The sequence below is a fragment of the Triticum aestivum genome, chromosome 4A (genome assembly GCF_018294505.1).
Source record: "Triticum aestivum cultivar Chinese Spring chromosome 4A, IWGSC CS RefSeq v2.1, whole genome shotgun sequence".
In the NCBI taxonomy this organism is placed as follows: Eukaryota; Viridiplantae; Streptophyta; class Magnoliopsida; order Poales; family Poaceae; genus Triticum; species Triticum aestivum.
Window position 1 is genome coordinate 32,674,800 of NC_057803.1, and position 24,074 is coordinate 32,698,873.

Genomic DNA, 24,074 nt, shown 5'->3' on the forward strand with positions numbered 1-24,074 from the left:
GGAGATGCGTCCTCCTGGAACTCCGGCGACGAGCGGTTCCTTGACGCCTACGCTCCGACGTAGGAGGAGGACATCACCGAGACAGAGTCCGAGTCGGACGAGTAGTAGTAGTAGGAGAACTATCTACGAAACCAATTTATATATCGAATCGTAGTAGGAAAAAATTGATGAAATATAGCGCGCCTGCTGGAGCGGCGTGGGCATGCTTTAATTTGCGGCGGCCGCTAGATTCAGCGCATCGCCGCGCGCAAAAGCTGACTAACCCGGCGCTGTATTCTGACTTTTAGCGCGCGGCACGTTGCGCGGCTGTTGAAAATGCTCTTAACTATTACCGTGTGTGTCGACTCCAGCCGCTTAATTGCTACCGTGTGTGTTGACACGGCGCGCCATCTGAAGCTCTCACATCGCTGCTAAGCAAACCGAATCTATCCGCGCCGCGTCCTACAGCCAGCCAAGCACGTTGTAGGGCATCTCTACTTCTAATGCAGCAGTTGGTAGTCTCGCTTTCAGATTTTTTTGTCCCACCTTTCATGTTTTTTTGGTACCTCCTCCCACCTTCACTAATTTTTTTGTAGATTTTTTTCTTCCCCTCCTGCCACTTCATCGATTTATTTCCGCGTCATCCTCTCACACAACGAAAGAAATCTGAACAGATCAGAACTTTCTATACTGGCGCAAGTTATTTAGTAATGTAGAATCAATCACGAACAATCTCTAAAAATCAAATCTAAATTAATTAACCTTACCTTAAATCAATCAAACACATTAATTAGAAAACAAATATTTGATTTTCAGAAAAATCGCTCAATCACATTAACCTTATCCTAACTCATGGATGATAATCAATTTCCAAATAAAGGAAACAATACAATGAGGGAGCAGTAAATAAACTCCCTTTCTTATGACATGTATATGATATTCCCTCCCCTCTCCGTTGTCGAGCTTTCTTGATTCTCGAGGCCGATGCTTGGGCTGCATCACTGGGTCACGACGGTGCCGGAGGACGAGGACGGCGAGGCCGGGTGCCGCGGCCGGTGAAGGGGGCGAAGAAGGGCGGCTTCCCTGGCCGTGGCCGTGGCCGTGGCCCTGTGAGTTGGTGCGGTGGAAGCGGCACTTGAAGGACCCGGCGTGGGTAGCCGGCGCGCAGACGCACTTGGAAGCGGGCCCGTGGCCCGTGCCGGATGGCGCCGACGCCGACCCGGTCCACCTCCTCCGAGTATTCTTGGAGCTGTGACTGGTCGATTTACATGAAATTAATTCCCTCAGTTGTGGTGGCAAATATAATACACATAATTAATATTATTATGCACTGGCGTGTGTGTAAAATAGATGAATTATGGTCCCGTACCTAATAAGATGGATATTTGTGTGTTAGAGAGAGAGAGGGGGAGAGGGGAGAGAGAGTGAGGAAGAGGGAGAGAGTGTGTGTGTGAGGATTTGATGGTAAAAAAGGTCGTCAATGTCACTTGATATGTATGAGAATATTAATATTGAACTCTTAAAATTAATGTGGCCCCGTTGCAACGCACGGGCGTTCTTCTAATGTACAATATTTGATAAGATAGTCTTATCTTAAGTCTTGCATGTAATTTAGAAATGACAAAAATAAATGTCTACAATGGGTCATATCTTAGCTTTATCTTTAATAATTAGTTATTCCTAAAAATATAGCGAAACATATTATGTTAAGAGATCATCTTTTATCTTTTCTTATGTGTTTTTTCTCCTTCACTTCATCATTTGTTCTACGTGACACTTTTAAGATAGCATCATTGTACATGCCCGTACATATGTGTTGAGTGGTGGCATGCCGACCGACCGATCTATCTCATCTCTTTGCACGTCTATCCAGCTGGAGCTGGAGGGGGGTTGTGTCCCAACTTTCGGTTTCATGGATCAGACACGCTCGCTTAACCGTTTTCCGTTGCTTGCCTTGCCTTGCCACCGCATCCTTTCCCCGGCTCAAGTCGGATCACGGCAGATCGCTTCGCCGGCACAGGACCGGTCGCCTTCCTGCGTCGTGCGTGTGTGCGCGTGGCCGCACGTCCTCCCAAGGGGCAACGGAGCAAGCAAAGCGTCATCTTATAAGCATTGTTAGGCTAGTTATAGTAAGAGTAATTTAGCGAGTAACATAACGCATTTCAATTTTTTTTGCTTATATGGCAAGTAGTTAATGAGAAATAGTAACATAATATGTTACTGTAACATAGCATTTCTCAATACAAGATGAGTCTACAAACTAATAAATGAAGCCGTCTATGACACTCTATAATGTTACTTTATACTATAAAGGTAGTAACTTAGACTAATATCATATGCATGACACTAGTCTAAGTTACTCCCCAATATGAGCAGCCTTATATTGCTTGGAAAGAATGAACTGATCAGCATGAGCTTGATCGATTAAGCATGCGTGCGGGCCGTGTGCCGTTTCGGAAAATAAATTACTAGTCAACGTTGTGGCAGGTGGTGCATGGAACGAGATCCTCTAACATCACGAAGGGATGTCAAGGAAGCTACGGTATCCTGACATCCCTTCTTCAAATCCATATGATTTAGGCTAAAATGATTTGAATTAATTTGTAAATTACAAAAAATACATGCAAACAAAATTATGATGCAATAAAATCAATTTCAGATTTACTTTATATGAACAATAACTTTCTACAGTATATATTGCTGCAGTAGTTGTGACGTCTTTTCTCTGTTTTGCACTGGATTTGTACTATAGCTTCGTGACATCCTTTCGTGATGCTAGAGGATCCGTTCCCGTGGTGCGTGGTGGACGATGGTAACGGCTGTACCAATCAGGCAATCATGAACACGCGTTTTTTATAGGTTGATGATAACAGAGGGAAACCCAGCAATCGTGCGTGTGATTATGGACCCATGTTGCCGTTGCTCCTGCGATTATGTCTCAGAAATTGTTCTCCTTTTCTCATCGTTACAACTTCGAGAACCTGAATCCAATTCATGGAATGGTAGCGTTATGTTACGAGAACAAATGGCATAGTACGTACCCAGTCCCTAGGCACGCGCGTGATTGCAGAGCAGATAGGCTTGGACTTGGAAGCAACGGAATACTCGCGCATACACAAGCGCTTATATACACGCACATATACATACGCAAGCGCTCATATACACGTGCATACACTCATTTTTGTAAATGCATACACGCACACCCTATCCTTATGAGTACCTCCGAAAGACTAAGCCGACATATTATCTTAAGATTTACGAAGTCACTGTAGGCGCCTCGTCGTCGACGGAAACGTCTCCTCCCATTGAATGTACATCGCCGGAAATCCTGAAATAAATTCAGAAATAAATGCGAGTATCAGGATTTGAACTCTGATGGGTTAGGAATACCACAGTCCCTCTAACCATTCAACCATAGGTTGGTTCGTGAAGCAACGGAATCTATCCGCGCCGCGGCGCACAGCCAGCCGAACACGAAGTACGTACGTGTTGAGCGATGGCATGCCGACCGATCGATCCATCTATCTCTCTCTCTCTCTGCACGCCTATCCAGCTGGAGCTGAGGAGGTTGTCTGCCAACTTTCGGTCCGGGCGTGCTCGTCTCGTTCCATGGATCATCAGACGCGTTCCGCTCGCTTAACCATTTTCAGTTGCTTGCCTTGCCTTGCCACCGCATCCTTTCCCCGACTCGGATCGGATCACGGGAGATGGCTTCTTCGCCGGCACAGGATCGGTCGCCTTCTTCGCTCCTGTCGTCTATGTGTGTTGTGTGGCCGCACGTCTTCCCAAGGAGCAACGGAGCAAGCAAAGCGTTGTTGTTGTTGCGCGGAAACAAGGAGCCGATGAGCATGAAAATGAATTAGTGCACGTTTGTGTTTGCCAACGAGCCGACGTGCGTGCGTGCATGCATGCATGTTTGACGCTTTGGTTGACACAGGTCAGGTGGTGCGTGGATGATTGTAACGGCCTGTACGTACCCATCCATCAAAGCAATCATGAACACGCGTTTTTCTTTCTTGGTTTATACAGTACGTAATAAGAAGAGCGGGGTTAGGTTATGGACGGATATTGCCATTGCTCGTGTGATTATGGCTCATAAACTGTTCCCTTTCTCTCATCGTTGCAACTTCGAGAATGTGGGTCCAATTCATGGAGTGGTACTAGTAGTGTTATGCTAGGCAGGCTGTTTAGCAGCGATGAAGGAGCCATGCATGTCTCGACGAGATTACGGGAACAGATGCATGCCATCCGAAGCAAAGTATGTACGTTCGTAGTTTCATCTCTTTATGAACAGCAGTCTATTACACTGACGCTGCCATATCGAGCTTCTCTGTCCTCTACTCAGAGCTCTCCTATTCGCTCCTCTCGACGCTGAAGCTCTTCCCCTTGATCTTCTTGCCCACGTCCTACTACACTAGAGTCGTTTCCGGCGTCGCTCAACTCGGCTTACTCTCTGTCGTCCTCCTGCTGCACTGACGCTGCAATGGCGCGCACACTGCTTTCTTGTGTCCTCTGCCTTCGTGCACACTGCAGTTCGCCGCACCGCCGACGGGGTTGATCATCTTGGCCTCCTCTCTCTCGCCCTACTACACTGGAGTCGTTCCCGGCGTCGATCATCTCGGCCTCCTCTCTCGTCCACTGCACTGACGATACCATGTCGCGAGCACTGCATTCTCCTTCTCCGTCCACTGTCTTTGCGTGAGCACCGCAACTAGTTCGCCGACGGGGCCGCTCGTCCGCCGCGACCACTATCCACCGCAGTCGCCATGGTCCGACGCACACTGCATTTCTTCTCCCCCTTCCTCTGCTAGCTCTTAACCCTATGTGCTAAGTGCAAGTGCTAGCTCTTAATCATACCTCATGCGGGCAACCAAACATCGTGTAGTTGCATGTGCCGAGACAATGCAGGTAACCAAACAACATGCCAAAGTTAATCCTCTAATGCAGGAAGTTCATATGCAGTCAACTAAACTATTCGTAAATGTCGCATATGAGGCTGTTTTTTTAAAGGCAGGCTGGATTGAGATGTGTATGCAAGGCGAGCACTCTTCAAGACTACAACCAAACACGCCCTATAGGCACGCGCGTGATTGCAGAGCAGATAAGGCTTGGACTCGATCGGCCGGTGACGACCTTTGCCGTTCGCCGACAAGCGATTGGATCCAAATCGGTCACGCATTGAGGGAGGAGTGCGGACTGCAGAGTGCTATCGTGCGGGAGAGGGACAGCACGTACCCAAACTGACGACACATTCTCCTCGTACCGAAATTCAGTTAATCAAACAAGGTGAAATAAACAAGCCAGTTCCAGAAACTGAAAAAGATCAGCACTGCACCACGAGGATATAGGCTTTGGACCTGGATCAGTGGATCGTATTACAGGTTTCTTGCTGTAACTTGTGGGTTTCGCTGAAATGATGATAATCATACTTTCAGCTAATGCGATGTTTTTTATTAGAAACCAGCAACTGCACTGCTTATATTCATTAAAATTAAAAAGAGATAGAGTTTGAAACATACTCCCTCCGTAAACTAATATAAAAGCGTTTAAAATATTAAAATAATGTTCTAAACGCTTTTTATATTAGTTTATAGAGGAAGTACTATTTGTTATTGCGTCTAGAACGGTTTATTGATCTGTCCCTACAAAAGTAAGACTACACATATGAGTAATTCTTTTATGAGGGTCACCCACGGGATGGATTGATGGCATATGATTGGTTAGGAGATAGGGCCCACCAACGAAATTCAAATGGGGAGGAGGGGGGGGGGGGGGTGGATAGCTTTCTGCCCCGTAAGGCCGTAAGGGGATTTTTGATGCCTTGATCGAGCTAGTAGATTAGTCCTCGTAGGGGCAACGTTTGGATGGACAACGGCGCTTCTTCTTCGAATCAGTCTTTCGGACTCCGGTTCTCATCAAGTTCGTTCGTTGGGACACATTAGATGAAGCTTCGGCGTAGATTTCCGCCAGCTCCTTGCTGTGACAAGGTTAGGATTTCTCACCGTGCGTACGCAGTGCCGGTATTTGGTGTTAGGTTTTCCGGACTGATTCAAAGATTTAACGGCGACGACTGCGACTTCAGGGCGCTGGTCTTTAGGGGCACGTGTACGAAGATTTCCCAGCTGTCGTCGACAAGGTCAGGCCGACTCCGGTATGGGAGCGGCGATAGCGCGTAGATGGCTCATTCTGGCGGCGGCAATGGTCGTTCGGTGGCCCATGGACCTCAATGTAATTTTTATTATGTTTGAGGTGTTTTATACTTTCGGTGAATCTTTTATAATAGATCTGATTCTTCTCGCAAAAAGAAAGGCCGTAGCAATCACGTAGATCTACATTTTTTTATAGAGGTGGCAAATAACTTGCATGGACTAAGAAAGAATTGTTACAAGAGTGGCTAGGGCTCAAACGTTGTAAAGTCGTTACTCTCCCGACATCAAGTTACTCAAACGTTTCACCCCGGCAAGGACCCAAAATTTTGTCTCATTTTTCAATACGTTCTTTTTTTGGAGGGGCACTCTTCAATACGTTGAAAGTGATTTGTGGAGGAGTAGGTTTCTTCTGGAAAATCCTCACATTTCCCTCGTTTCAAATTGACCAATTGGTGAGCATCAAGAGTTGCAGAACCTACCCAAATCTTTGATGTTACCAAGGCCATCTCAACCGAAGAGGTCTATCATCAAACTTATCAAAGATGCCGAAAATCGAAGCCTCTAAGATGGGTTGGTCGGCAAACGGGAAAAACTTATTCGCCCCGGCGTTAACTTAAGCAGGATTTTTTTTTGGAAATGGAGGAGGACCCCCGGCCTTTGCATCTACATGATGGATGCAGTTACTTTATTAATTATTCATACAAGACTTTATAAATTCATACAATAGTAAGACTGAAGCCATCGTCTAGGCAACACCTGTCGCTACTCCTATCCAGTTGATGAGAGATGCTGATAGTCTAGGCCTAATACCAAACAAACCCCGCAGCCAAACCTACATATTTAAGACCTGAGATCCCAACCCGGACACCTGTCGGGTATGGGGCACCTACCAGTCCGGCGCACTCCTCAACCAGGACCCTTGCCGGGTATGAGGCCGCCGCAACCACTTGCCACCAAACCATCTTCAGAGCTGTACTATTGCATTACCGCAGCCAAACCTAAACATCTAAGACCTGAGGTCCCAACCCGGACGCCTGCCGGGTCTGGGGCACCTACCAGTCTGGCGCACTCCTCAACCAGGACGCCTGCCGGGTATGAGGCTGCCGCAGCCACTTGCCACCAAACCATCTTTAGAGCTATACTGTTGCATTTACTGTGCCAGGTCTCTCTGCCATCGACGCCACCACGATGCCACACAGCGTTGTCCTCCTGCGCGAGTCCATCCTCGCACATCAGACACCGAATCTGCACTGCGCCACGCCGTCGAGATTCGTCGCCATCAATGTGTAGGATGAAGCACCGCTTCACCAAAGATGCAGTCCACTGGTCCCTCGAGCCCGTGCACACCTCCAAGAACGACACCCCCAAGGGGGAAACAACACAAGAGCGCCGCCGTCATCCGATCTACTGATTTAGGGATTTCCCCGGAGGTAGCAGATATCTGTCTTGAACTTCTCCTTGACGATGCCTCCAAGAAGGAAACACCGCCTCACAGCGCCGTAACCGCCGGCCTTGGCCAGGTTTTCACCCGGATCTGAATAGAGGACCTCTATCAAGCAACTTGTACACGAACTGCCACCATCGCTACTGGGGACTGGACGAAGAATCCAGGTGACCGGCCATGGCACCACCATGGTGCCTAGGCCGGCGTCGCCAGGCCCACCATGCCCACATGTAGACGTCACCAGATCCGCCGGCCCGCCGAAGCCCATATGGGTACGGCAAGATCCATGATCTGGGCCGCCGCCACAGGGGCTCCTCTGCCGCGGTATAGCGCCTGCGCTGACGCCGCTGTCACACTCGCCGCCGGGAACTTAAGCCGGAATGAAATAGCATAAAACTATCACGCAAATGCATGCCATCCAAAGCAATTTTGTAAGTACCGATTATCTTAGCACGCGCGTGATCGCATACCAGATAGGCTTGGACTCCATTGGTGACCAGCCTGCCGTCCGCTGACAAGCAATTGCATCCGAATCAGCCACACATTGACATTTCTTCCGCTGAGGGAGGAGTGCAGACTGCAGAGAGCCTATCGTCATATCGTGCACGAGAGGGACAGCACGTACGCAAACATCAAAGTCTCTAGTACTATGAAATAACAAGCCAGTTCTTAGAGCATCTCCAACGGCCGCACAAAAATTTGGCGTTCAATAAAAGTTATAGCACGCCACTTTAACACTTTTAGTGTGCTGGGACCAATACCGCTTTTGTAGACGTTTAAAAATGCATGCACAAAAAGCACACAGTGTAAATTGTGAAGCGCGCGCAATCCGGAGCCCAAAATATGCTGCACGTGATAGCGTTTTTCAGCGCGCGCCCAAAAATTTTTAGCGCTACAACATCTGCTGGAGCTGTGCGGCGCCCAAAAAACAAAATTTTAGTGCGCGAAGCTTTTTTTGGGCTCCTGTTGAAGATGCTCTTAAAAACTGAAAATGATTAATTAGCAGTGTTCCACAAAAGGATCGTAGAGATTTTGTTGGAATTTTGCTAGTAGGCCTTTGGCCCAAAGCCCAACTAAAATTCTGAAATTCTCTTGGCCCATTCATGCACACATGTGAGTGGAGTGAGTGAGGCTAAAGTTTAGTCCCACCCCGGAAGTTGAGAGAGAGTTGCACCTCTTTATAAAGTGAGCTCTTCTACCACTTATATGAGCATGAGAAGAGGAGACCTACACGCGCGCTCCTCCTCCTCGCTCGCCTCGCCACGCCTCGCCTCGCCTCGCCTCGACGCGCCGCGCCGCGCCGCGCCGCGGGTTGCGGGACTGAATCGAGCCGAGGACAGAGCTATGCACGTTGTTAACGGACGCGTTAATTACTGAACCGTTTCCGATTCTTTTGAATCGTGACGACTCGGACGTGGGGTTTACTTCTACGACCTACCCGACCCGCACTATATAGTCAGGCAGACGTCTACCCTAGCCACCGTTGCTTCGTATAGTTTCTCACCACCGTTCCAGATCATTGCGCCGCCAAGCAAGTCTTCTCCATCCCTCCTTTCGGCGTGCACCGGGAGAAAGGACAGCAAGCCTCCGGAACCCCACCCCTCGTGATCCCGTATGGGAGAGGGGCGATCAGGTTTTTGGGGAGCGCACTCACGCGACTGCTGGCAATGACGACTTCACGAACGACGACTTCTTCCCCGACCTCGGCAACCTCATCCTCGACGACATGGGCGACAATGTCAACGCAGGCGGTGCTGCACCCGCTGCACCGTATGTTATTCTATCCTTCTTGTTCGAGATCGTGGTAGAATTCATGTTTCTAGTATGTGCCCTAGATGTGATTTGTTCATCTACTATGCTAGTTCGCATGATTAGTTTAATATCGGCTATTGCTGTCATGATCTATCTCCTATTTATCCGGATTAAATCTCGTAGCAATTTGCTCATTTTTCCAACAATCCAAAAACCTGATTATAGGCAATTTACTCCGAGTGGTTTTGCTGCGCATCTGAAGCCGCCTGCCTTTAAGGGGGCGCAATATAAGAGGTGGCGCACGAGAGCAGTCTACTGGTTTCAGACCATGGGTTGCTATGACGCCACCAAGGGCAAGCCTGAGGGCAATCTTAATCCAGCACAGCTGAAAGCTTTCGAGAAGATCGATACCGTCTTTAAAGGCGCTCTTCTGAGTGTTCTTGATGATTCCATTGTGGATTCATATATGTCGTTTGACAATGACAAGGACATGTGGGCTGCGCTCGAGGCCAAGTTTGGTGCCTCGGACGCCGGCAACGAGTTGTACGTCATGGAGCAATTCTATGACTACAAGATGACTGATGAGCGCTCTGTTGTACGGCAGGCTCATGAGATACAGTCGCTCGCAAAAGAACTTGAGTACTTCAAGTGTGTGTTGCCGGACAAATTTGTTGCCGGAGGCATCATTACCAAACTTCCACCTTCGTGGAACAATTTTGCTACTTCCCTGAAACACATGAGACAGGAGTTTTCCGTTGCGGATCTCATTGGTACTATTGATGTTGAACAGAAGGCGAGAGCAAAGAACACACATGCTCGAGTTGCTGAGGGAGCTTCTAGTGCCCACATGGTACAGAAGAAGAACTCCCAGCCCAACAAGTTCAAAAACAATAAGAACAAAACTCAGGGCAAAGGCAAGTTTGATACAAAGAACAAGCCATCACATTCTACCAACTTCAAGAAGAATTCTCATAAGAAGGGGAAGGGACTTTGCCATGTCTGCGGTGATCCTAATCACTGGGCTCCGAAGTGTCCTAACCGCTTTGAGGAGCGCAAACATGAGAAGAGCGGCAAGTTCGCTAATGTTGTCATCGGTGATATTGATATGAAGGAACCAGGGTACGGTATTTTACCTACCATCCTTTCAGTATTTCAATCCCCTGATTGGTTAATTGACACCGGTGCCAATGTACATGTTTGTGCTGACACCTCCATATTTTCTTCTTACCAGGCAACTGGGAATTCTCCCGTGCTGATGGGGAACGGGTCGCATGCCATCGTTCGAGGTGTTGGTACGGTCGATCTGAAGTTTACTTCGGGGAAGACCGTGCGTCTGAAGAACGTTCATCATGTGCCGTCCATCAATAAAAATCTCGTTAGCGGTTCCCGTTTATGTCGAGATGGTTTTAAGTTGGTTTTCGAATCCAATAAAGTTGTAATTTCTAAGTATGAACAATTTGTTGGAAAAGGCTATGAGAGCGGAGGCTTGTTCCACCTGTCTTTGTCAGATATTTGCACTAAAGTTATTAATAATGTTTGCCACAACAATGAGTCTGATATTTGGCATTCACGACTTTGTCACATTAACTTTGGTTGCATGACGCAGCTAGCCAATATGAATTTAATTCCGAAAATCTCTACTGTCAAAGGCTCTAAGTGCCAAGTATGTGTGCAAGCTAAGCAACCTCGCAAGTCCCATAAGACTGCAGAGGCAAGAGACTTGGCGTCACTAGAGCTCATACATTCTGATCTTTGTGAGATGAATGGTGTGTTGACAAAATGTGGAAAGAGATACATCATGACGTTGATTGATGACTCCACTAGATATTGTTATGTGTATCTTCTGAAATCAAAAGATGAGGCTTTAACTTTCTTCAAAAACTATAAAGCTGAGGCAGAGAACCAACTTGATCGAAAAATTAAACGGTTTAGGTCCGATCATGGTGGAGAGTATTTTTCCAATGAATTTGATCTGTTTTGTGCGGAACATGGTATAATCCATGAGAGGACGCCTCCCTACTCACCCCAGTCAAATGGGGTAGCCGAAAGAAAGAACCGAACTCTAACTGATATGGTTAACACCATGTTAGACACTTCGGGTCTATCCAAGGAATGGTGGGGGGAGGCGCTAATGACTGCGTGTCATGTCCTAAACCGAGTTCCCACAGAGCATAAGACCATGACTCCATTTGAGGAATGGGAAAGAAAAAGGTTGAAACTCTCTTACCTACGTACTTGGGGTTGTTTGGCGAAAGTCAATATACCAATTCCCAAGAAGCGCAAGCTTGGACCAGAAACCGTGGATTGTGTTCTTCTGGGCTATGCTTTTCATAGCATCGGCTATAGATTTTTGATAATAAAATCTGAGGTATCGGACATGCATGTTGGTACGATTATGGAGTCGAATGATGCAACTTTCTTTGAGGACATATTTCCTATGAAGGATATGTCAAGTTCATCAAATCAGGAGATACCTACTCCATCTAGTGAGGAATTCATTGTAATTCCTGAACCCACCATTGCGATGGAACACGTTGAGAATCCTGTTGAGGGTGACAATGGAACTCCTGTGAGGAGTAAGAGACAGATGACTGCAAAGTCCTTTGTTGATGATTTCATTGTGTACCTCGTGGTGACACACCCATGACTATTTCAGAAGCCTATGCATCTCCTGATGTTGACTACTGGAAGGAAGCTGTACGTAGCGAGATGGATTCCATCTTAGCTAACGGTACCTGGAGATCACTGACCGTCCTTATGGGTGCAAACCTGTAGGATGTAAGTGGGTGTTCAAGAAGAAGCTTAGACCTGATGGTACGATTTAAAAGTACAAGGCACGGCTTGTGGCCAAGGGTTATACCCAGAAAGAGGGTGAAGAATTCTTTGATACTTACTCACCCGTGGCTAGACCGACCACAATTCGGGTGCTACTATCACTGGCTACCTCACATGGTCTTCTCGTTCATCAAATGGACGTTAAGACAGCTTTCCTCAATGGAGAGTTGAAGGAGGAAATTTACATGGATCAGCCAGATGGTTTTGTATTACCTGGTCAGGAAGGAAAGGTGTGCAAGTTATTAAAGTCTTTATATGGCCTTAAACAAGCTCGGAGTGGCATGAGAAGTTCGAAAGAACATTAACTGCTGCCGTCTTTGTAGTAAACGATGGTGACAAGTGCGTGTACTATCGCTATGGTGGGGGCGAAGGAGTTATTCTTTGTTTGTATATCGACGACATACTGATCTTTGGAACCAAACTTGATTTAATCAAGGAGGTTAAGGATTTCTTATCTTGCTGTTTTGAGATGAAGAATCTAGGAGTAGCTGATGTTATCTTAAACATCAAGCCATTGAGAGATGAGAATGGTGGGATCGCACTGCTTCAGTCTCACTATGTGGAAAAGGTCTTGAGTCGTTTTGGGTATAGCGACTGCACGCCTTCTCCAACTCCATATGATGCTAGTGTGTTGCTTCAAAAGAACCGACAAATTGCTAGAGATCAACTGAGGTATTCTCAGATTATTGGCTCGCTTATGTATTTGGCGAGTACCACGAGACCTGACATCTCTTTTGCTATGAGCAAGCTGAGTCGGTTTGTGTCAAAACCGGGAGATGGTCATTGGCATGCGCTTGAGAGAGTTATGCGCTATTTGAAAGGCACCGCGAGCTATGGAATTCACTACACCGGGTATCCAAGGGTACTGGAGGGTTATAGTGACTCAAACTGGATATCTGATGCTGATGAGATTAAGGCCACAAGTGGTTACGTTTTTACACTTGGTGGTGGCGCTGTTTCCTGAAAGTCTTGCAAGCAGACCATCTTAACGAGGTCAACTATGGAAGCAGAACTCACAACATTAGACACTGCCACTGTTGAAGCAGAGTGGCTTCGTGAACTCTTGATGGACTTACCTATGGTTGAAAAACCAATACCCCCTATCGTGATGAATTGTGATAATCAAACTGTGATCGTCAAGATAAACAATTCAAAGGACAATATGAAGTCCTTAAGACATGTGAAGAGGAGACTAAAATCTGTTAGAAAATTGAGGAACTCCGGAGTTATCACGTTGGATTATATCCAAACGTCGAAAAACTTGGCAGATCCCTTCACAAAGGGTCTATCACGTAACGTGATAGATAATGCATCGATGGAGATGGGCTTGAGACCCACCGCATGAGTTGTCCATAGTGGTAACCCACTCTATGTGATCGGAGATCCTGTGAAGTAGAAGTGGGAGACAAGCTATTGGTCAGCTGAGAGGAGAGTATCCCTATATTAACTATCCCACTCCGTGAAGATGCAATACTCTCCTGATCTGCATGGCAGGTTGATACTTATCTTAATGTGTTTCAAGTGGCTTATTCGGGTAAGCAGAGATGTTGTCCTGCAGAACATCTTCTGAGGAACACACCTATATGAATTTGACTGTTAACGTCGCAGTATGTGAGAATTGGATGTTCTCTAATAAATTCATGAAAAGGCCCTGGAGTATGACGTATACGCTCCACCCGCGGGGAAGCCTTGCGGCAGCCCAGTATCGGTCAAGAATTTGTGTGAAACTAGTCTCGCAGAAAACTTGTAGTTCAAGGCATAGTCCACTATTCAAGTTGTGATCTAGTGTAGCATAAATCTCTAAGTGGAAGTTCAACTTCACAGTCTCCACTAAGCACCGGTATATAAACAATGTTTTGGAACTAAATGATGAGATGTGCCAATGAGACTTTGTGGGGGATTGTTGGAATTTTGTTAGTAGGCCTTTGGCCCAAGCCCAACTAAAATTCTGAAATTCTCTTGGCCCATTCATGCACACATGTGAGTGGAGTAAGTGAGGCTAAAGTTTAGTCCCACCCTGAAAGTTGAGAGAGAGTTGCACCTCTTTATAAGGTGAGCTCTTCTACCACTTGTATGAGCATGAGAAGAGAAGACCTACACGTGCGCTCCTCCTCCTCACTCGCCTCGCCACGCCACGCCTCGCCTCGTCACGCCGCGCCGCGCCGCGTCGCGGGTTGCGGGATTGAGTCGAGCTGAGGACAGAGCTATGCACGTTGTCTATATTTTTGCTGCTCGGAATAATTAATGAGTCATTAATTAGTAATTAACGGACGCGTTAATTACTGAACCGTTTCCGATTCTTTTGGATCGTGACGACTCGGACGTGGGGTTTACTCCTACGACCTACCCGGCCCGCACTATATAGTCAGACATACGTCTACCCTAGCCGCCGCTGCTTCGTATGGTTTCTCACCACCGTTTTAGATCATTGCGCCGCCAAGCAAGTCTTCTCCATCCCTCCTTTCGGCGTGCACCGGGAGAAGGGACAGCAGGCCTCCGGAACCCCGCCTCTCGTGATCCTGTACGGGAGAGGGGCGATCAGGTTTTTGGGGAGCGCACTCGCGCGACTGCTGGCAGCGACGACTTCGCGAACGACGACTTCTTCCCCGACCTCGACAACCTCATCCTCGATGACATGGGCGATAATGTCAACGCCGACGGTGCTGCACCCGCTGCACCGTATGTTATTCTATCCTTCTTGTTCGAGATCGTGATAGAATTCATGTTTCTAGTATGTGCCCTAGATGTGATCTGTTCATCTACTACTAGATCGAAAACGCGCCTTGGCGCGAGGGTGCCGGTCACAGGCGCTATGGCCAAGTAGTGAATGCTCAATTTAGTAGGAAATCAAGTTTAGCGTACGTATTCAAATATGATATAACAAAATATGAGGAAGAAGAAACATTCACATGTAATTGGAGCAAATCACCGTTAAGTTCAACATCGTCATGAAACTATAAGGCAACATACGGTTTTGGGTGTTGCAAAAATTATCATTTAGCTCACACAAATTTAGAAGCATCAAGGTTTCAAGGCTTTGCTGGATTAGAAAGATTACATGCTTTCTTTTATCAGATATTTTTCATTCAAAACAATTATCCATGATCCAAAACCTGTAAATAACATCCAGGTTCTTCGCACATGCACATGATTGCATATCAAAATATTTTCTGTCAAGCGATGATCAATGATTTTTTTTACATAATAGGAATTAATAAACAATGAACTAAACCTACTTGAATGCTAAGATGTCTCTAACACCAACAGGTTAGAAAAGGATAATGTAATCATTTTTAAACACATCATGATGGCTCCATGTCCAGATAAATCTTTGTGGCATCAACAATACAGTAGAGGCAACAGAAAATAAAATAAAAAGGTTGTTCCTCCGTTGATGTTCGTCATGGTGCCGAGGAACATTTCCATCCTGAGAAAAAACATCACAAATGAACATTGGTTAGCAATGGAACATAAATGTATTGAATACAGGATGAGGCTTAGGATGATCAGTTGACTGGAAAAAATTCATTGTGTCATTGAGTCATTCATATATGGAGGAAACATTGGTTGTTTATTTTGAAAAATGTATCGAAAGTAAATAGAGAATGGCTCAAGAAGTCTGAGCCGTTGCCTAAAGTGTTGTGTCAAGAAAATTACTAACCGATACTGCATATGTTGAAAGCAAGAGCCAAAAGACGGTGGTCAAAAATTGAATTAGATCGGGATCGCGCCTTAGCGCGAGGGTGCCGGTCAAAACATTTGTATGCACACAATAAGCCACTTAACAATATATGAACATAGAAAGCATATTTCACGATAGGTTTAGCACCAAATATCTTAGGCATAGAAGATACGACATCACATAATAACTTGTAGAGGATCCACAACTCAGAATAGATAACTAAAGTCTTAGGCGTAACTTAGTTTGTTGGAGCTACTTTTATGCATGCAAAATGTTGTTACTCCTAACAAATTTCAATAAATTTGAATTTAAACATTTAAAAAAATTAACTAAGCGTATGATGGTGTTGATATAATAAAGGCAAATGCTAAACCTACGGGTAAATTACAAAAAGCCCATAGATCTTCTCCCACTACATCGTGATCACGCCTTGGCGCGAGGGTCCCGGTCCCAACGACGTGGCCAAGCGGGTAAAGATCAGATGCCATGATGCGTTAGTAGAAAGGATAAAAGTGCACAACTCTTCCCGCCTCCCTTGCTCTTCCATAATTTCAAATCGACCTCTTTTTTGTCCCTCCCAAGCCACGGCACACACAGATGCTGATCTGTATGTCGAGGTGCATAAAATGGATCAGAACACACACACACACATAGAGAGAGAAACTGAAAAGATAGAACATTCACTTAGTTAGATGGATCAAAGGTTAGAACAATTTGAATTTGAAAGCAGAAAATTATCCAAGTACTGCATTGAAAGGCAGGGAAACTGATACTTCAAATCATTGACAGAGTTTTGTTAGTCATATTTTAAATAAGGTCACATTAGTTCGGTTAAATACACCTCTATTGTTACAGCTCTGTAAGTTTGGGCCTGAATACACCTCTGTTGACCACTATGTGAGACTTCAGTCACAAAATTAAATTTAAAACGTTCTAAAGTGAAGAAAAGAGAATTGTTGCTTTTAGATCATGGGAAGAAACATATCCTGGTTTACTGTTCAATAAATAATATAGACGGAAAATTTAGAACCAATTTCTGTATTCAAACTATGGATATCTTAAAAGCATCTTGGTGTGTGTGTATGTCACAAAATTTGAAGATGTTTCAAGAACAGGCAAATTTGACTATGTTCTGATAGTCCAGATTCCAAAGTACCGTTCGTGCAGCCGTTTAGTGAAGATATACCTTGATCATTTGCCGGGAACCTCCGGACACAAGGAATACTTTAGTATTATTGGCTTTTCATGTCTTAATGAAATCAGCGTTGAGAAATCGTGCAGATACAAACAGATAAATATGTCAATGAACCAGGAAAATGAACAATGCATATCCAACACAAAAAATACATCTATTGCAGTGCTGAATAAATGATTAACAAATACCACCTTGGAATTATTCTGTAGCCACAGATTTTAGGAAATCTCTAATTAACACAAGAGGCAAATAAGTCAAAAGGGTTATGTTGTGGTTGGAGGGCACGTAACGGCCTAAAGGTTAAGACTATAGTGGTATAGGCAGTTAGTATTTTAATGTCTCACTTGGTGTTATTAAAATGATCTTAGACTATGTGGTGGTACTATTCTAAAACCGTGTTTTTACTGTGGCACCAAATCAATTTTTCATATACTCAGCTATTATTTTTCATATTAGCTTAAAAAGAGAAGCTGAGTAAAACCAGTCAAGCATTCCTAAGAGCATTATTCTATGTTCAGTAGCACATATCTAACCATTCCAATACAAGAACAACAGAGCTGGGGAATCTCAGAAGATTCAATATAGGAATGCAAAAGTGGCAGCTAAATAGCGATTAACTTATGAAATTAACTTGAGGCTGAGACTTGTAAAAGGTCACCTGGGTGGCCTTTTCTCCAAACGGTCCCCAACTTGGGACAGAGATGGCTTGCTTAAAGAGATCCAGGAAGCAAGAGCCTCTTCAAGTGGAACGGTCCCTATCATCGCCCTGAGAATAATAAGGCCAAGATTAGTTTTTCGGAAGATATTATATGCTAAACAACTAACATAGTCCAGAAACTATGACAATTACTTTGTCGTCCACTCAGCAACCGCCTGCCAGCCCCACATAAATCAGCAAGCTCATCACTACCCTCATACAAGCATACAGTGGTATCCACATCGAAGCACACCGCATTGGCACTATGCCATGTCTCAAGAATCTCTGGGCATAAGCAGGGAAACCATTGCATAACCTAACCTCTATGCTTCTTGGAGACGTGCACGGTTAACCAATAAAGGAATTCTCGGTGATTAGGAGTACTAACATTTGGAGGGCTGGCGGGTTGCCAAACCAGAAGAGGAAGGAGCCTTGGAGACCTCCATTGCTGCTGCCACGACAGATAAAGAGGTGCTGAGGAGTGGAGGCACCAGATCGAAACATGGAGGTAATGAAGTGTAAATGGCGGCCAGATGTTCTCCACAGCATGGCACCTGGCATAAAAGAAATAATTTTAGAACCTTTAAAACCATATTTGGAACTAAGGATACCTAATATTTTGTAAGATCTTGAGAGCAAGTTTACTATCGTATTGACTGAAACTATATGCTTGTCCATAAAGCTGATAACCAAATAATCCCATAATAGCTATATTTTGGTAAATAAACAAAATGCAACTCATCTAGATACAACTTTAGACCAGTTGTCCTGGATACATATTCAGAAACATAACATAGAAAACAACGAGAACAGATAGGAAGCATGGCGTATAGTTCAACAAATATGAATTGTACAAAGCAACTCACTAATATGAGAAGTGCTCCGTCCTTTGAAAACAAAACATTTGAAAGTTTTGGGCTATATTTTGCAGGACAAGAAAAAACAACTTTTTCATTATTATTGGAACAGGGCAGATACCCTGCTGCTCCAGTTTACTTAATTAATTAAAACTGCGCAATACAAGGCGATATCAGGCACTACATCTAGTGGCATTATATGGAGGGCAGACTGATCCAACAAATCAAAGGCCTTCCATGACCTGCCTATTTCCAAACCTAACTATTAGAAAATTAAGCTACTTGAATATGTAAAGAATCAATCATACAATTCAGAACAGAACAGTACAAAGCTGCAAGGTAGACATTTGTAGCTACTACCATAACTCAAATTTAACTGAGCAAAAAACTTGGTATATGTATTAGTATCTAAAACAGAATGTAAAGTGCATATTAACAATTAGCAGATTTTGGAAACGGATGGAACCTACAGTGATTGCCACTGGGCAAGTTATGGCGATACAACTGATATGTAGAATTAGGCAGTAATATTAGTAGTGAAATAAGAATATGGTTATATCTCACATGGGACATGCTACCTCAGTCACTTTTTATTATTTTGTATTTCTCATGACAGAGAGCCTGCCATTCTCATGTTATTGAAATCAGTACAGTAACTGTAACCACATGCATATATTTGAGCATTGGAAAAATATAAGAGCACATGCCTTTCTTCTCATACCAAATGCATCTACATTAAAAATATGAATGACTAAAGGACATAACGTTTGCAGTCCATCGGCTTGACCAAACACTAAAAAGGGCGAGCATAAATACACCTTGCTAATCCTATGGAGTTTCACAAAAAATCAAGAAATGAAAATAGACAAAACAAATCTTGACAGCACCTCAAGATTATCTCGGGTACAATTAGAAAGTAGCGGAAATGAATTACTCAATCTGACATTTTCTCATACCAGGAAAATAGATGGTACTGACAATATGTGTAACTCTTTTTTTGAAACAAATCCAGTAAGAAATCCATCGTGAACCTGCCAGTGTCTCAAATGGATTTACCAGAGCAGAAATGTCGGTCCTCACTTGCATTCTTGGGGATCCATGCCCTCATGCTTCTGTTCCCCGTGAGCATAGTAATAGTAGGGGCAAACCTGCAGAAAACAAAAATTGGTCAAGAAAAGCCATACAATTCAGAACATGTAGGAGGGAATAGTTTTGACAGTTTTCTTTCTAATATCAACAGAAATTAATGTATAGTAATATAGCAACAAAAACACCAACACTCAACCAACAGAGGAGCAGCAATCACACGCCCTATGAGGATCCAGTCAAATCATAAAAGCCATAAATCTACGCTCCACCAATAACAAGCCGTAACACTTTTGGCTTTTACCAAAGACAAGAAAAAACAACAGAAGGCCCTCATTCCCATCCTGCACACCAGCACATGGCCATACCGGCATAGCCCTAAAAGAAGATTGAAAAGTATGTGGAGAAGAGGGGTCAACCTGCAGATGACCCAAAGATCTATGAACGAAGATGCAACCGGCTCGGATCGAGAGAGGCACCGACAGGAGCTGGACGAAGCTGCAGGGCAAACAACAGAAAATCAGACATGAGCGGCAACCAGTGGCAAAACAGGGCATGCACAAACACATACCTGCAAGAAAAGTGCAGATCATCTTCCCCTCGACCCGTTCATAATGAGCTGTAGCAAGTTCTCATGAACTGTAGAGATTCACAAGCAGTAACACATGTACATGGGAAGCAAACTTAAAGAAGAAATTTGGCTTTAGCCATGATTATCAATAGTAGCTGAGATATATATTTAATTCACCAAGTTTTCAACTAACATGTGAACACATCATGTGTATGTGTGACCCTTAAAAAAACTACAGTTTCAAATAGCAAAAGAGATTTGAAGCTATCATTGTGGAAATGTACAAACCAAAGAGGCGCTAAATACAAATCCAGAACGACAACATAGCACACTGTGCTCGAGACCAGAACTGCATTTGAATGGGCTCAGATTCGCCTTTGCTCGATCATGACCCTTCCCCTAGTGTCTCCATCACCAGATCAATATGTTCTTACAAGGGTGAAACTGCCCTGGTTATCACTCATCAGAAATGACCATCCAAGGACAGAGCCACTAAAATAAGCACATGATCAAAACGGCTCAAAGAAACGGGGGGGGGGGGGTCCAACTTAATACCCACAAGTGCCCAATTGCTCGAGAGCATGCTTATATCAGCCATAATCGATCATCATAGCCCTGCGCAAGCTAAGAGCAACTCTAGCGGACTCGCCAAAATGGAAAGTTCATCCAGCACAGAACAGTTCAACAACCACAAACTGATTAATCACAGAGCCATGCATCATCAGGAGAAAGATCCGACGGCCGAGAGTGCCTGAGCTCTGAGAGAGCTCAAGCATGGATCCACAACTACAGAGCATCAACCAGACAAGCACTACATCAACATAGCCACGACCATGTTCCATATAGTAGCCGAAGCAGAGGAATAGGAGGATGATGGAGCTCACCAAGGGAGGTTGTAGCCGAGGCAGTATTCAGTGGGCGTCGGGGTTGCGCCTGAACGCCATCCAACCGGTCGAGGAACCGCCTCCTACGCCACACATCCACGCCGCTGCATCGGAGTTGCGCCTTGCACCATCCCGCTGACGAGCATGAACTCCACGGGCGCCGAAGCGGCCAAGGAGGCGAGGATGTGATGTATAGCACATCCAAGAGCACCACCAGGGGCGGAGATGACCGGGGCAAAGAGAATGATACTTTTGGCCTTTGCTAGAAATAAGATGAGAAACAAAAAGCCCTCATTGGCCAGCCTGCACACCAACAAGCAAAACAAGAAGAACACGGTGAGGCCAAAAAACACATCACCATACAACACCTAGCTTTTGAAAAGCATATCCCACCGCTAGAATAAGATTTTTATATGCCTACTTATGCAGTTAGAACGGTGTTTTCACTACCTATATGTCTAATTAGATAATAAAAATTGACTGTAAGTTGATCATCGCCAATCCCTAAAAATATTAGGAAATGCACAAAAATCAAAATACTCATATAGCGCGTAGTGAAAGTATTTCCAGCCGCGAACGAAAGCCTTGCAAATCCCTAATTCTATAAATTCATTTTGCCAGCAACAATAGTTTCCTAATTTGATTTGTAGGGGTTATTTAATTTACAGAATGTATATTCTTTTATTTGATATCGTTTAAACCAAACCACATAAAGTTCATACATTAGGATCACATGATATGGACATAAATGATTAAAAATATGAACTATACTTTGTTTTCTTCTGAAGCTCTATATTTGTTCATACATCAGCATTAGTGCTAGCAAACAACAAGCAAACAAAGAACGACCTTAAATTTATTGAAACAACATTTTACTCATGAACCAGACTAAATGGTACTCTCTCCGTTCCAAAATAGATGACCCAACTTTGTACTAACTTTAGTACAAAGTTAATACAAAGTTGAGTCATCTATTTTGAAACGGAGGGAGTACGTCATATGATATATAGCTCCAATGAATGGATTTATAGTACTAAATGGTAGGAACAGGAGACTGCAGAGATATACAGTTTTCCAGAGCTCACCAGTTTTGGAGTGGAATGAGTGACACGATCTGATAATAAGGATCAGAAGTTCTGAACCCATAAGTTGGCATAGCAGACTTCTCCGAGCACTGAATTCGGCAAGTTTTCAGGTAAAAGGAAATCCACTCGTGATATCTATTTCTGTAAGAATAAAACCTGCATCATTCTAAAATGAATGGTATACAGAGGGTAAACAAACAAAACATGCACCAGATAGGACAAAGAAAGACCTGAAAATAGTACATGTACATATGAATTAAATTACACTTGGCATCCTACGTGTGAAAACAATGAAAAGAGCTGAAAGCGGGAATGCAGCAAATGCAAAAGCATATAAGAATGAAGGGCTAATTAGTGATGTAAAATCCTAGTTTTTTTGGCAAAAAAGATCAATTATTTCTAGTCCCCTAATTCTGGAACTACACATTTGCAGTTCTTTCAATTTGTCTGCAATAGCCTAGCCAAGTACTGCATACAAGGCCAGATGACTAAAATATCAAAAGCCTGCTGCACATTTCATTTGTCAAGGACAGTGCACAAGCAATAAAACAAGAAACTATCCGGCACAAGTGGGCTACCTAATGAGTACACTACTACACATTGTCAGGTAGAACTGCCAGTGTTGCTGCTGCACTAAACAACAATACAGAATCAGCCACCATTGCAGTATGTGTTTAAATATAGCAAGCTGGAAGAGTGTCGGACCTCATACAATATTCAGTTTTAAAAAGACAGGGAAGATTAAGTGAAAATGATAGAAAAGGAATAGACCAGTACAATTTGATATTGATAGTGTGGATCCAATTCTGCAGGGTTGCACCTCTACCCCTCGGGATCCAGTTCTCGAGCGGATGAACACACACACACACACAGAGTAAATGGGAGGAGGCTCATCCCCGCTCCTCTCCTCTGCTGCTACAAAAGAAGAGAGAGATTAGAAAGAGATAGAGAGGAGGAGGAGGAGGAGGAAGAGGAAGGAGGGGCAAGGGATGAACTGACCAGATGCAGAGAGGAGGCGCAGCCCCATGGCCATCGGTGACGAACACCCGAAACCCTAACCACAAGCAAGGTCGCGGGTGAGTGATGGTGGCCGTGAGCGGCGAATCCGGCGGGAGGAGAGGACGCAGCGGAGCGAGGCGAGCTCGGCGCTGTGCTGCGCGGTGGCGGAGATGTCGGGGCTCGCTGCTGCTTGGCGCCTTGGCCTGCTGCTGCTCCCTGGCGCCGCCGCCGTCATGCTCCTCGTCCTCCCTCCTCTGCTGCTCGTCGTCGTGGTGGTGGGGGGGAGGCTCTGCTGCGGCGGATCTGGCCGCCAACGGCGCTGTTCGAGGCGGTGGGTGGCGGCGGCGGTGATGTGGATGGGAGGAGAGGAGGCGCGCGGGAGGGGAGGGGGGGGAGAGGAGGCGCGCGGGAGGGGAGAGGAGGCGGCGGCGAGGCGGGAGGAACTGGGCGCGGGGGAGGCGCGGGGCGGAGGCCCGAGCGAGGGAGGAGGGAGGCGGCTGCGGGAGCGAGCGAGGGAGGAGGCGGCTAGGTCTCCGTCACAGGAGCGTCCGGCCCTTTTATACCCCCACCACGCGAAATGACTGAAATGCCTTGGTGGGGGGCATGGTATTTACATTCTGTTGCCATTACTATTCATTCCAGCAGTGTTTCTTCCAGATCCGACGGCCCAGATACTCCCACCTCTCGATCCAACGGCCCAAAACCCATCAAGCGTTTTGATCCGACGGCCGAGAGTCGCTGAACTCTGTGAAGCCTTGTAGGAACATCCTTCTCTTATCTCTTGATGCTAGTTCGCATGATTAATTTAATCTCTGCTATTGCTGTCATGATCTATCTCCTATTTATTTGGATTAAATCT